A 12,490-nucleotide genomic window follows, 5' to 3' on the forward strand; every position below is an offset into this window, starting at 1 on the left:
TGCTCTCTCACAATGCAGGTAATGAGCCTCATTCGGAACTCCGTGAGCAACCACTCATTCAACACAAAGTCAAACCAGTGGTACCCAAGGATTCTCTGAAGAGACACAGAACCAAAGGAGTCCAGTCTTCAGCTCAGGTCAATGGATAGCGTCCATGTCTCGCAACCATATAGCAAGACAGAAAGAACTAGGACTCTACAGACTCATCCTTTTGCATAGATGTCAGGAGTGCCACACATCCCTTTCCAATGACCTCATGACTCCCCATGCTCTCCCAATCCATCTACTGACTTCATGGGAAGAGTCACAAGAGACATGAATGTCACTGCCGAGGTAAGTAAACCAGGGCTGGGTAAAAAGCTGAAAAAAGCCCTGGACAGGACTTCATCACGGAGACCACCCACACTCACACACACACACACCATATTCACACATAATGACAATTTACAATTGCTAATTAACTTAAATTAAAAAAAAAAACTTTTGTAATTAATTCTGTTAATTGAGCATGTCCTCTCTGTTGCAAGTTTCATAAAATGGCACTCACCAAGCTATTCAGTTTTGACAAATGTTAGAGAATAACAGAAGTGAAAGGCAAGCTCTATTACAACGACTGACCATTATGGATATCAGGTGAATGTGGCACTCTGATTAATAAATTATTGGGTGACATAGTACATTTGTGTAACATGTATGCCCACATATAAAGCCAGTCCTCATTTGTTTATTGCATGCTGCTTTATCTCATCATAAGCAAATAGAAATAAACACGTTCACAAATGAACACATATGCGTCCACACAGTGGTGGATGTGGAAACGAAAAAATGGAATTGCTGTCTGTTTTTATCTGCTGGTTGGTCCTTGTCACATTGCTGTTCAAATTTAACATAAGTTCTTAATCAGCCTTTTCTCCTTAGGAGTTTTGACCACCCCATTTTACATATATAACATTAAAGAGAGGGTGGAGGGGCAGGAGTATCGGAGTTTTGTATGTGATGCACCAGATATACTGGAAGAGTGTTTGTTTTGGTGGAGCCGTGTTTTATTACATAGGCAGCCTACCTAAACCAGTTTGATTCTTTAGTTATTTATTGGGAAGCATAGCTTGAAATCGAAACTGTCCCTGTCACCACAACGTCTGGTCACCCTAGTAATTATATTGACAGTCAAACAGTGAATCATTGCAATCTACAGATAATGGTGCTGTGAAGTTGGTTTGGTGTATGGCTAGTACTGGGTAAATGTTCATTTATTCTTGTGCAGAGTGTCACAGGGTAAATCATTCATAACTAGATAACCATTTGTTTTCCTTACTTGCATTTTAGACTTCTACGGTTAGGAAGATCGTTTAACTTTCAGTACCTGTTACAACTTAAAGCATTAGGAGGACTGAGATGCTGATGTACTTGTTCTCTTTTGCTTGCTCTCAAGTCGCCGGGAAGACTTCATAAAGCAGAAACAGCTTGCTGACGCAGAGGTTTCTGTGCACGCCTCACTGGACTTGCAGACAGAGGACTGCAGTCTGGCGCACGCTCAAGATGCCAGTGACAGCAAGTAACTTCTGCCCCCTGCGCGCTGTCTGCTGGTGTTTCATTAACTTATATTGGAGATCTGTTTGCCACCAGACTATCGGAGGTGAAAAAGATGGAAATATACAAAAAATATAAGCTGGTAAAATTGAACCAGTAAATTAATTAATTATTGAAGACGCACGGAATGTTTCTTCTTTTTATGATAGATAAGTACACAAACATACCATGATATTTAAAAAAAATGGAACTTCCTTGACACGTTTCCTTGAGGAATAAGTGCGCCGCATTTTAACCAAACTGAAGTTGTTTCATGCAGACAGATGGATAGATAGGAAGACAGACGGACATTGCTATCGTGATAGTCACTTTGTGCAGTATATGTGAACAAACTTTAAAATGATCAGACTAAAAAGATATAAAGTGTCATACATACATTCACACATTTAGCTGATGGCTTTATCCAAATCAATTTACAACATTAATTGGTTACATTTCTTTTCAAAATAGAGAACAGGCAGGTGAAGTAACTTGCTCCTGGTCAAACAGTGTCAGGAGGTGGATTTGAACCCACAACCACCAAGATTGCAGGCCAAACCCTTAACCACTGCAGCACACTGCTTGCAAAGCAGTGACAGGATCAGACACCATAAAGGAAAATCTTAAGAACATGGGCATCTGACAACAACAGGCAGCAACAGCTAAAGCTTGCAAAACAGTGATCAAATAAGGACAGATATAAAGTGTCCGAAAACAAAGATAGTAACTGAGTCATGCACTATGACCAGGAAAGCACAGAACTGTATCTGTGGCATACAGAGATCAAACGCCAGCCATCCATTGTTGTAAGCCTTGGAATATTAGTGAAGAACAAGAATACCTGGAGAAAACATGTACACAGGCAAGGGGAGAAGGGTCAGACTCCTCACAGACAAGCATTCATTTATGCCACACTTAGGATCTCTTGTTACGGTGCAACGCAAGAGACATGCCACCACTATTTCACTATACTGTCTTTTGGATTTGCACACAAAAATAAAAATAAAATTATTAAGATTATTGATTTTTAACTTTATTTATAATCATTAACTCTCCAAGTTTTGGTGTTTTTAGAGGCTGTGAATGAACAGTGCGCATGAGCATGAGGGTTCTTTACCTTCATGCTAGGCCAGCCCATCACAGACAGGTGAAGAAAAGCGAGGACTGTCCTGCCTTGGCAGAAGTGGGTTCGTTGATGTTGTGTATGGAATGGACCAAAGATTCTTACCCAGCCAGGAGGCCAGTATAATGGAGGGACAGGGAGAGGCAATTGGCTCAGACTATCTACCTCCTCAATACAGCAGATAGCAGCACCCATACGGACACCCATAGGGCATGCTGGAGCAGCCCTGTTGGGTTCTATGAGTGCCACCGAGGGGGTGGGGCGCCAGGGGGGGGTTAAGGATTCCTAGTTCCCACTCTTGCAGTTTTCCACTTGACCCAGAAGTGTTTCCAACTTTCAGAACTACTCCAGGGTTCAGATGAAAAGAAGCTGCTCTGCCTTACCCAAAGAGTCAGCATCGGGAGGCAGAAGACAAAACCCTTTGGAGGAATGGAAGGAAAGAGGAACAATCGTGTTTCTGTAGTTTGTCATACTTTGATCATGTGTACCTGTTTGTCAAGGTAACTCTATTAATAAAAGGAATGATATGGTGTGATTGTGTCTGGGGTTTGGTGGTGGCCGCTTCAGGTTCCTAATACTCAAAGACGTGCAGGTTAGGCGAAGTGGTGATTCAAAATTCTGTTTGGGTGAAGGTGTCCTGTGATGGACTGGCATCCACCTAGGTTAGGTTCTTGCCTTGTGTTAGACCCTGCTAGGATGGGCTTCCTGAACAAGAGTAGGGGCATCCCACAATAATGTCAGGTCTTTCACAGAGTCTCCTTACAGAGTATTGGAAAAAAAATTAAAACTACAATTTAATAAAGTATTACACACAATGAATCAGATATGTGATAATGTGAAGAGAATCTACAGGGAAGAGCAAGTGAAAGTACAGTACATGGGAATGGATGGATAGTAAGGCAGATAAAGAACTCAGTATAGTCAATACGAGTATTGTAGGCTCAAGAGAATGTGTTAGGTTACAAAAGAAATGCATGTAAATGCAAAGAAAAGAAGAAAATATAGGATTAGAATGATGGAATCCCAGTGAATGTCATAAAACATTTGAAAAGAGTGCATGCCATTCAGAATTAAATTCTGTAAACCAGAGAATCTCTTTGATTTGAAGAGAATGTGGCAGGTCAAGAAATCGGACAACCAGAAATGAAACTGTAGCACTGATGAGTTCTCATTGATGGCAAAAAAGTGTTTAAAAAGAGCAAGCTGATTTCAAAGAAATAGATTACTGTGAATAAGAGATTCAGAATAATTTAATCAAGGGTAATAGGGAATCCCAGTTGGAGAAATATGATGTGACTAATTCATCCATCCAGTCATTTTCTAACCTGCTTATGTAATATGGTCTCTTGAGAAGCCAGCGTCTAACTCAGGCTATTGGAAGCAGGGCGGGCACATACCCTTGTTTGCAGGGCACATTTATGCACATACCCATGTGGGGCCAATTTAGAGTCACAGATAAAATTAATAAACATGTCTTTGGGATTTGGGAGCACAGAGAGAGAGAGAAAATGTTTAAACACAAAGAGAGTGCCAGGATGTGAATAATGAATAATAAAATTCCATTGAGGACATGGGAAGGTCAAATATAAATGAGAGAAGCAAGAAATTAGAATTAATAAAAATAGAAATGTCAGATATAAAATACCATTTTGTATTCTTATTCTTCCTACTTGTGTCTTTTGCTCATTCACCACCCAGACATAACTACAGCTGTTGCTTGACAATAGTAATTACAGTCCAGTCAGTCATTATTGCAGGATATTTAAATTCCTCATAGAAACTTTTATATTTTCAGGCTTGGGATGCTTGACTACACTTGCCTTTTGCTTCAGTATGATTATAAATGTTACTTGGACAGTATTTTGTAACAGCTTTGTTTTGCATGCTGGTGCGTCACATCCATTGCCTCCAGCTGCCCATCTGGCTACGATGGATCAGCACTTGAATTGCACCACTGACAGCTTTAGTCTCCACTCACTTTAAAGATGTCTCCACATCTGTGAAGTACTTGAGATAATAGCAACAGTTAAATGTATTTTGTGTAGCTAGGGTGTCCAACATGGCAGAATAAATGAGACAAGCACAAGGATTACAGTGAGCTGGGGGAACATAACTGGAAATCAAGCTCCCCCTTAAATTTGCCACATATTGTGTATTGTTGTTTTTCCTATAATGACAATACAGGTCATTGCCCACTCTTTCTGTAATAAATATGGTGTAGCACTCCCTTTTTTCTTCTTTGTATATTCCTCTATTGGCAGATGGCCTAATTCTGGTAGGTGCTATGGAGCTGTTCGATATAAGAAGCATTGACTGATTTGTTTTTAGAATTCACCTGGAGATGAAAATAAAGGGAGCAGGAAAAATGAAAACCAAATGACTGAGAACAAAAGTGACGTTAAAATCTTCTGAGGTCAGGAAGCTGAAGCCTAAAATGAATATTCTCAAACCAAAACAAAATGGCAGTACAATTGAGAAAGTTTTTGATTTATCCACTGATCATGCAGCACTGCCAGTGTAACCTCCTCAGCCTTCTGTTTGCCCCAGAAAGAAATGTTGAATTTTTTTCAACAAGAAAAAATGCTATTAGGTGTAGAAGAAACATGTAAATACCAAAACATAAGCATAAATACAGTAGGATAGGCTTGTCTAGTGTCCACTGCTGTACTGATGCAGGTTTAGTACATGTCCCTTGTGTGATATGTTTGAGATGGTCACCAATGCACAGCCCGATGTTGCAATTGGGATGGTAACAGTGTGTTTCTTTGTGCACTTTTCTTATATTGTTTCTGGTGCACATGAGAGGGTAGAATGTCCACGATCCACACTATCAACGTGCCCCTTGTGTTATTGTAGGCTACCACAGTTCAAGGCTTAGTGATTTCCACATTTCCCCTGACACGGACATTGACCATTGCTGCCTTGTGAATGTTAGCTTGTGCTTTCACTTGATCGCAATTATTTTGCCTTTTTGACACACAGCTATTGTTGCACCATGGTGAAGCTTCACGTGACCAAATTCATTGGACATATCACGGCCGACTGGTCGTTCCATGCCATATAATGCATCAGTTTCACTATTTGTGTCAATGTCCGATGGCCAATTCACAGCGTCATTGCTATCACTCGATTGGAGCAATGGTTCATTTCAGTTTGTTCTAAGTTTTTAATTGGAGGCCTGCCTCACTCATAAATATTGATGAGTTATCATAGAGTTACGATAAAGTGGTGGGATGTACAGAATAAATTATGTTTTTTTTGCAGCATAATATTATTTCATCCACTAGATTGCAGCAGAAAACTGTCCTGACAGTCATTCAGGCTTAACGCCATCAGGCATATCATTACACGTCACCCTGAGCCTGACTTGGGTTTATCCGTACTTACAAAATATTCCAAGCCTGAATTATACTTATCACATGATAATATCACATATCATGAAGGCTGTGGTCATGTGGTTAGTAACGAGCATCCTAGTCATAAGCAATATGGCTACAGCCATGCAAAATAAGCATAAAATGGCATTGCCCATGAAAATGTATCCTAAATGAACGTCACCATCAAAACAATAAATAACATAGTTTTATTTAGTTATTTCCCAAAATAAAGACATTCTATCTATCTATGTATTAGTATTTTATTTAGGATTTTATTTTTGGCTTGGTGATGTTAAGGTAGGAGCAGGATGCAACCCAATTTAATTAGAATGACCAGGGGCCTCATCTAATGGGTCCTGATGACGAAAAGTCTGCCACAGCTCCAGAGGTTGGCACTGTGTCCTAATGCCTCTCTCTCTCCTTCTCCATCTGCAGATGGATTGATTGACAGCTACGACACCTGACGTCACTGTGTACATAGTGTTAGGGTTAATGGTGGGCTGTAATTGTACTGTTTTCTGTTGGTAATGTCTTCTATTTCATGTTTGCACCTAACCAAATTTGATTCTGGTATGTTTCCCATGCTAGCAATATTTCTGATTCTGAAGTAAACTTGAATTTGAACTCTGGACCAGGACCTACCCTCACGTGCACTCACAAAGTGCCAACTAGGAATCACCAATTATCCTAACACAAAAACTCTTGGGTATGAAGGGGGATCCTCCAGCCATGGGTGATCGAGCATACCCTACACAGGCATTGACCAGACTTGAAATTTGATCCAAGACAAATAGATGAGGCAGTAACACTAACCACTGTGCCACCTTATCACCATGCCCCAAATAGGCCACCTGAGATGAGCTTGTTCACCTGCCTCATCTCATCTGCCAGCACAACTTTATTTTTCAACAAAAAAAATTAAGAAACCAGCAGTGACAGAATGCAGTTTCTTGGGATTCAGCTGTCAGGAAGAAAAGGAAAGGAAAAACTGTGATGCTAAACCTTTATAGTTTAACGTGAAGAGGATAAGCAAACAGAGTGCAATGTAAACACCAAGCCTAACAAGAAAGATGCTAATGGTTCCCTAAGGAAGAATGTTCTTGCCAGAGCAGAACCTTAGCACTAACTTCCTAAAAGCTAACAGACACAAAAAAAAGAAAAAGAAAAAAGAAAAAAATGGGGACAAGGCAAAGCAAAATGCACAAACAGACAAGAAGGAGCTGAAAAACACAACTTTGCAAAACTTTACAAAGTTCAAAGAGAAAAGTCACAGATGACATGAAGCAATTCAAGAAGACATCTAAAAATCTGACAGCTCACCTGCCGCTCCTTCTGTGAACCGATCACCCATCTCTAGGCTGAGTCCAGTCAAGCGCCAAAGTTTGTGTGAACCTGAACATCACTGAAAACTGCTGAAAAAATAAAAAAAAAAAAAATGGAAAGGTTAGTTTAAAAGAAAATACCAGAAAATGGTCAAACCTGTGACTGATGCAAGCAGCACACATCTGTTTAGTATTTAGCCGCTCTACTGCAATGTCTCCATAAAAAACAAAAACATTCTCATGTTCTGAAACTTGGCCTTTTCTTGCTGAGTGTGACCTTTTGATTGGCACTTTCTGGGTTTCTCACTTCTACATATTTGAACACCCACTTTGCTCAGGTGTCCATCTTCTTCAAAGACGTGACTTATAAAATACACTATGAGCAACTTTTGTCTCTTAATGCTTGGTAAAACCTCATCTGTTTGGGTCTAGTTCAACAACACTTGGCCACTAGGGGGCGATAGCAGCATGATGTACAGTAAAGCTCAACATTACAAAAAATGAACAGGGATGTAAGCTTTGACATTTAGCACAGAGGAGGACAATGCAAACAGATATTGAACACCAAAGTATTGATTACCACAGTGGGACAAAATATGGAGTGGGAAGACTCTTAAAACTTACTATTGTTCAACCTGCTTAATTCAGTTTAGGGTCCCAGGCAGCTTGAGGTTAGTAGGAATCATTCCTGGATGGGGTGCCAGTCTGCTGCATAGCACACACACAAGCAACCACACACATACACACACATGCACACACACACACACACACACTTTTTATTGAGGGTTTAGTCCTCAAAGATTTAGGTAATGAGAGTTTAGAAGTGCATAAGTAAGGAGGACAGCAGGTAAGCTAATTTGTGTTTCCTATTAAATAAATTAAAGTTTTTGCCTTTGAAAATGTTTTCATTTTTCATGGTGCTGCAGAGTTGTGATGGGTAGTGTGTTGGTCAGATATACAAGTAAGAACTTCCCTGTACGCGGTATAAATACTGGACAATACAACAACTGCTGCTATTGTTACTACCAGTGCTCTAACTAGAATGTAATGGGCTCTAGTGCAAAAAGATAAATTAGGCCCCTCTAATATCAAATTAACTTAAATCCTAGGAAAAATGACAACCATCAATGAGATTCATCAAGCATATAAGCTATATAAAAGGTCAATAGTCATAATTAAGCTTTATGGAGTTTGGTGCAATGATAACACCATTAACCTTTTCATTCCGATGTGAAGTAGGCAAACATGTAAATAATAAACCCTTGTGAAATAACAACCATGCAGTTACTGTGGGTCACCGAGCCCCATGGGCACCAGTGTAACAGCCCCACCTGCATTGCCCACCAATGATATGATGTTAGGGACAGCCGACTGGTTTGGGACTGAGAGTTATGGCAGGGGTCAGTAAAGTATAAGTAGTGCTGAGGCCTTACTGGTCACTTGGCTGCTAATTTACTATTTTTTGTGGATTTAGAAAGCATTCAGACCCCTTCACCTACTGCAAGCTTTGTTGTGTTGTAGATGTAATTTTAAGTGGATGCATTGGCCATATTTGACCATCAATCTACACTCAATAACCCATAATGACAAAGTGAACACACATTTTCAGAAAGGTTTACATTTTTATTCAAAATCAAAAACAGAAATCTTGCATTCATTTTAGTATTCAAACCCTTTGGTGTGGCACTCCAAATTGTGGTCATGTGCATCCTGTTTGCTTTAATTCTCCTTGAGATGCTTCTAGAAACTTTATGGGATTCCACCTGAGACAAACTGAACTGATTGGACATCATTTAGAAAGGTACACATCTATATATATATATATATAAGGTCCCACAATTCATCCTGCATTTCAGGACCAAGCCTTGAAGTCCAATGAACTCCCTGCAGAATACCAGAATCAGATTGTGGTGAGGTGTAGGGTCTAAAACCATTTCTAAAGATTTGAGTGTCCCCAAGAGCACAGTGGCTTCAATAATTGTGAAATGGAAGAGGTATGTAACCACCAGGACTCTACCTAAACTAACTAACTATGCGAGAACGTCCTAGGTCAGGGAGGTGACCAAGAACCCAATAGCCATTCTAATAGAGCCATAAAAGTCATTAGCTGTTAGAATGACGACCATCCCAGCAGCACTCCATCGGTCAGCCGTTTATGGCAAGATTGCAAGACGGAAGCCACAGTTGAGTAAAAGGTATATGATGACATTTAAAGGACTCTGAGAGCATGAGGAAAAAGATTTTCTGGTGTGAAGGCTAGAGGGTGCCAGTGAGCCCCAAACCCCAAACACGAGCACACAAAAACAGTTCTGGGTTCAAATAAAGGGTGTTTCGTTACAATTACCTTGTATACACAAGCACCAAAAGTTGTTTTTTCTCTCTTTCTCCTCCTCTCCTCTCTCTACCTCACTGCTCTCCTCTAGTTGAGCGTTGCCTTCCTTCCTACCAACTCCAACTCGCCATGATAAGGCAGTGCAGTCCCTTTTATTGACAGTCTTTCCCTTCCCTTCCCTTGAATCCCAGTCTTGGAAGGTACTCCAAATATATCTGGCCGAGATGCCTGTCCATCTACCTGGGATTTCCCATCTGGGTAAGGAATCTTCCTCTCCTTCATCTGGGATGTCCGTCCGTCCATCTGAGGAGTCTTGTTTGGGTACAACACCTTTTTCTCTATCATCTGGGATGCTTGCCCATCCACCTGGGGGTCTCCTGTCTGGGTAAGAAAACTTCCCCTCCCCTGGTCAGAATGCCCATTCATCCTGTATGACACTTACACTGGCGTGATGAGACAAAAATTCAACTGTTTAGGCAGAATTCCATGCACTGTGTCTGGTGAAGGCCAGGTACTGCTTATCATCTGCTTGATATGATTCCTACAGTGATCATGGTGGTGGCAGCTTCATGCTAGAGGAATGCTTCTCAGTGGCTGGGACAGGGAGTCTGGTCATAAATGATGGCAGGATGAATGCAGCCAAATACAGAAGGAAACCTGCCCCAGAGTGCACACAACCTCGGACTGTGGTGACCTTTTAGCACAACAATGACCCCAAGCCAAGCCAACATTTTAGTGGCCTCAGATGTTGGCAGTGTTTCTCTCCAATGGTCCCAGTTTGGACGTCCGCAGAGCTGCATGGAAATTGGAGTCTGAAAGTATAGGCTTGTAGGGGTCCTTGGGGAATAATAGAGGGTGCTGCTGGGGGAGGTCAACCCTGGTTTCCAGATGACCTAGAAGTGCTTCCATCAAGCCACTACATGCCACTAGAAGAACTCTTGGGTCCAGCATAAAAGGAGCTCACTGTCACACCTAAAGGTATTTGGTATCTGGTTGTGTTTATTGTCTGAAGAGAGCTATGTGGGTTAAAGATACTTATATTTGAGCCCAGAGCTGAGCTGGGTCTTATATATGAGGGTTTTGGGGACTCCGTGGCACCCCCAACTGTTCACACAACCCAACACCCCACTGCAGCTATGGACAAAGTCAAACTGTTTTTTGAAAGATCTTTCTTAAGATCTTATCTGCACTAGTTTTTCGCTTAGTAAGCACAACAACTGGTTTCTAAAACTATCTTTTTTTCAAAGCACAGGTTTTAAATCATAATATTAAATTACAGCATCCTCATGGCAAAAACATTAATCTTGAAATATAGTCAAGAAACAGAGCTATAATTTGTTAACCAGGACTTTTCAACCCAGCAAATGAATTAAAGTTTTAAGATTTAAAGTGAACTCATGATTAGATCTCTATACCTTCAACCCACTGACATCACATGCCACACACTTCCAGCTGACCTTATCTAGTAACAACATCACAACCGTCAGCAAACAGCCCTTAAAAGAGTGGCATCCATAACAGTGCTTCTTATTTTCAATATCGTATCAAGCCCAATACCAAATGTGACCACAAGATTCCCTGACCTCTAAAATCCCTAAAATGAATTATCAATATTATAAGACCAAGGGAAAATATACAAATTCAAAAACAAAAGCCTAATCTTCACAAACAACACACATCCACACCTCCCAGTTTAGACACAGACTCCCAACTGGTTTACAGTTGTAGCAGTGCTTGAAGTGAAACCAAATCACTGTCACAATACTCGATGCAGTGACATTCGATTAAAGAGTTGGAGGGTGGAACCCCAGTGAAACCCCGATGGGATACGTCAACATTTGACAGAATAGCAGAGGGAAGATTCACGAAAATGTGTTGAATTTGGAAGAGGTGTCGGTACTGGGTCCTTCACTCCCTTAATAATCGTTCATGCACTGAATTCTGGGCAATGCCCAAGTTCATCACAATGGCCCATTGGCATACTGATTCACATTATGCGACAGTTGTGGACAATTCCCTCTATTGATGCTGACTCCCAGATCACCCTTGTGACCTGTGTCCATGTCTCCCCACTGACATACTGACTCCCACTGTTTCACAGATGTGTTAATTTCTGATTTTAAACTTGATTTGTTTGGTTGTCACCACAACACACCTCCACAACTCCCAGTTTAGCCGCCGACTCCCACCGTGTTAGAGTCCTAGCAACACTTGAAGTGGAACCAAATTATTGGCAGGGTACTGAAAACAGTAACATTCAGTCAAAGAGTTGGAGTGGGGGACCTCCGTGAAGCTTCAAGTGCTGAGAAATGTCAACATTTGATTGAATAGCAGGGGGAAAGTTTGAGGAAAGGTTCCGGTACTGACTGATGTGCTAAAAAAAGATGTTGAATTTGGAGGAGGCGCTGATGCTGCATACTTCATGCACAGAGTACCACTTCAAGTACTGAGGTCTGTGCAGTTCTCAAGTTCATCAAAGTGGCCGTTGTCCACACCTCTCCATTTTCATATGAATCACCATTATTTAACAGTTATGGACATTTCCCTCTACTGATGCTGACTCCAAGATCATCCCTGTGGTCTGTGTCCATGACTACTCATTCACATACTGGCTATAACTGTGTCCCAATTGTGGCCATTTCTGATATTAAGCTCGATTTTTTGGTTTTCACCACAACACACCTCCACACCCCACAGTTCAGACACTTACTCCCACTGTGTTAGAGTAAAAGACAATTTCCAGTGTATTGTCTCTACATACCTCCTA

The sequence above is a fragment of the Erpetoichthys calabaricus genome, chromosome 12, assembly GCF_900747795.2.
Source record: "Erpetoichthys calabaricus chromosome 12, fErpCal1.3, whole genome shotgun sequence".
NCBI lineage: Eukaryota > Metazoa > Chordata > Cladistia > Polypteriformes > Polypteridae > Erpetoichthys > Erpetoichthys calabaricus.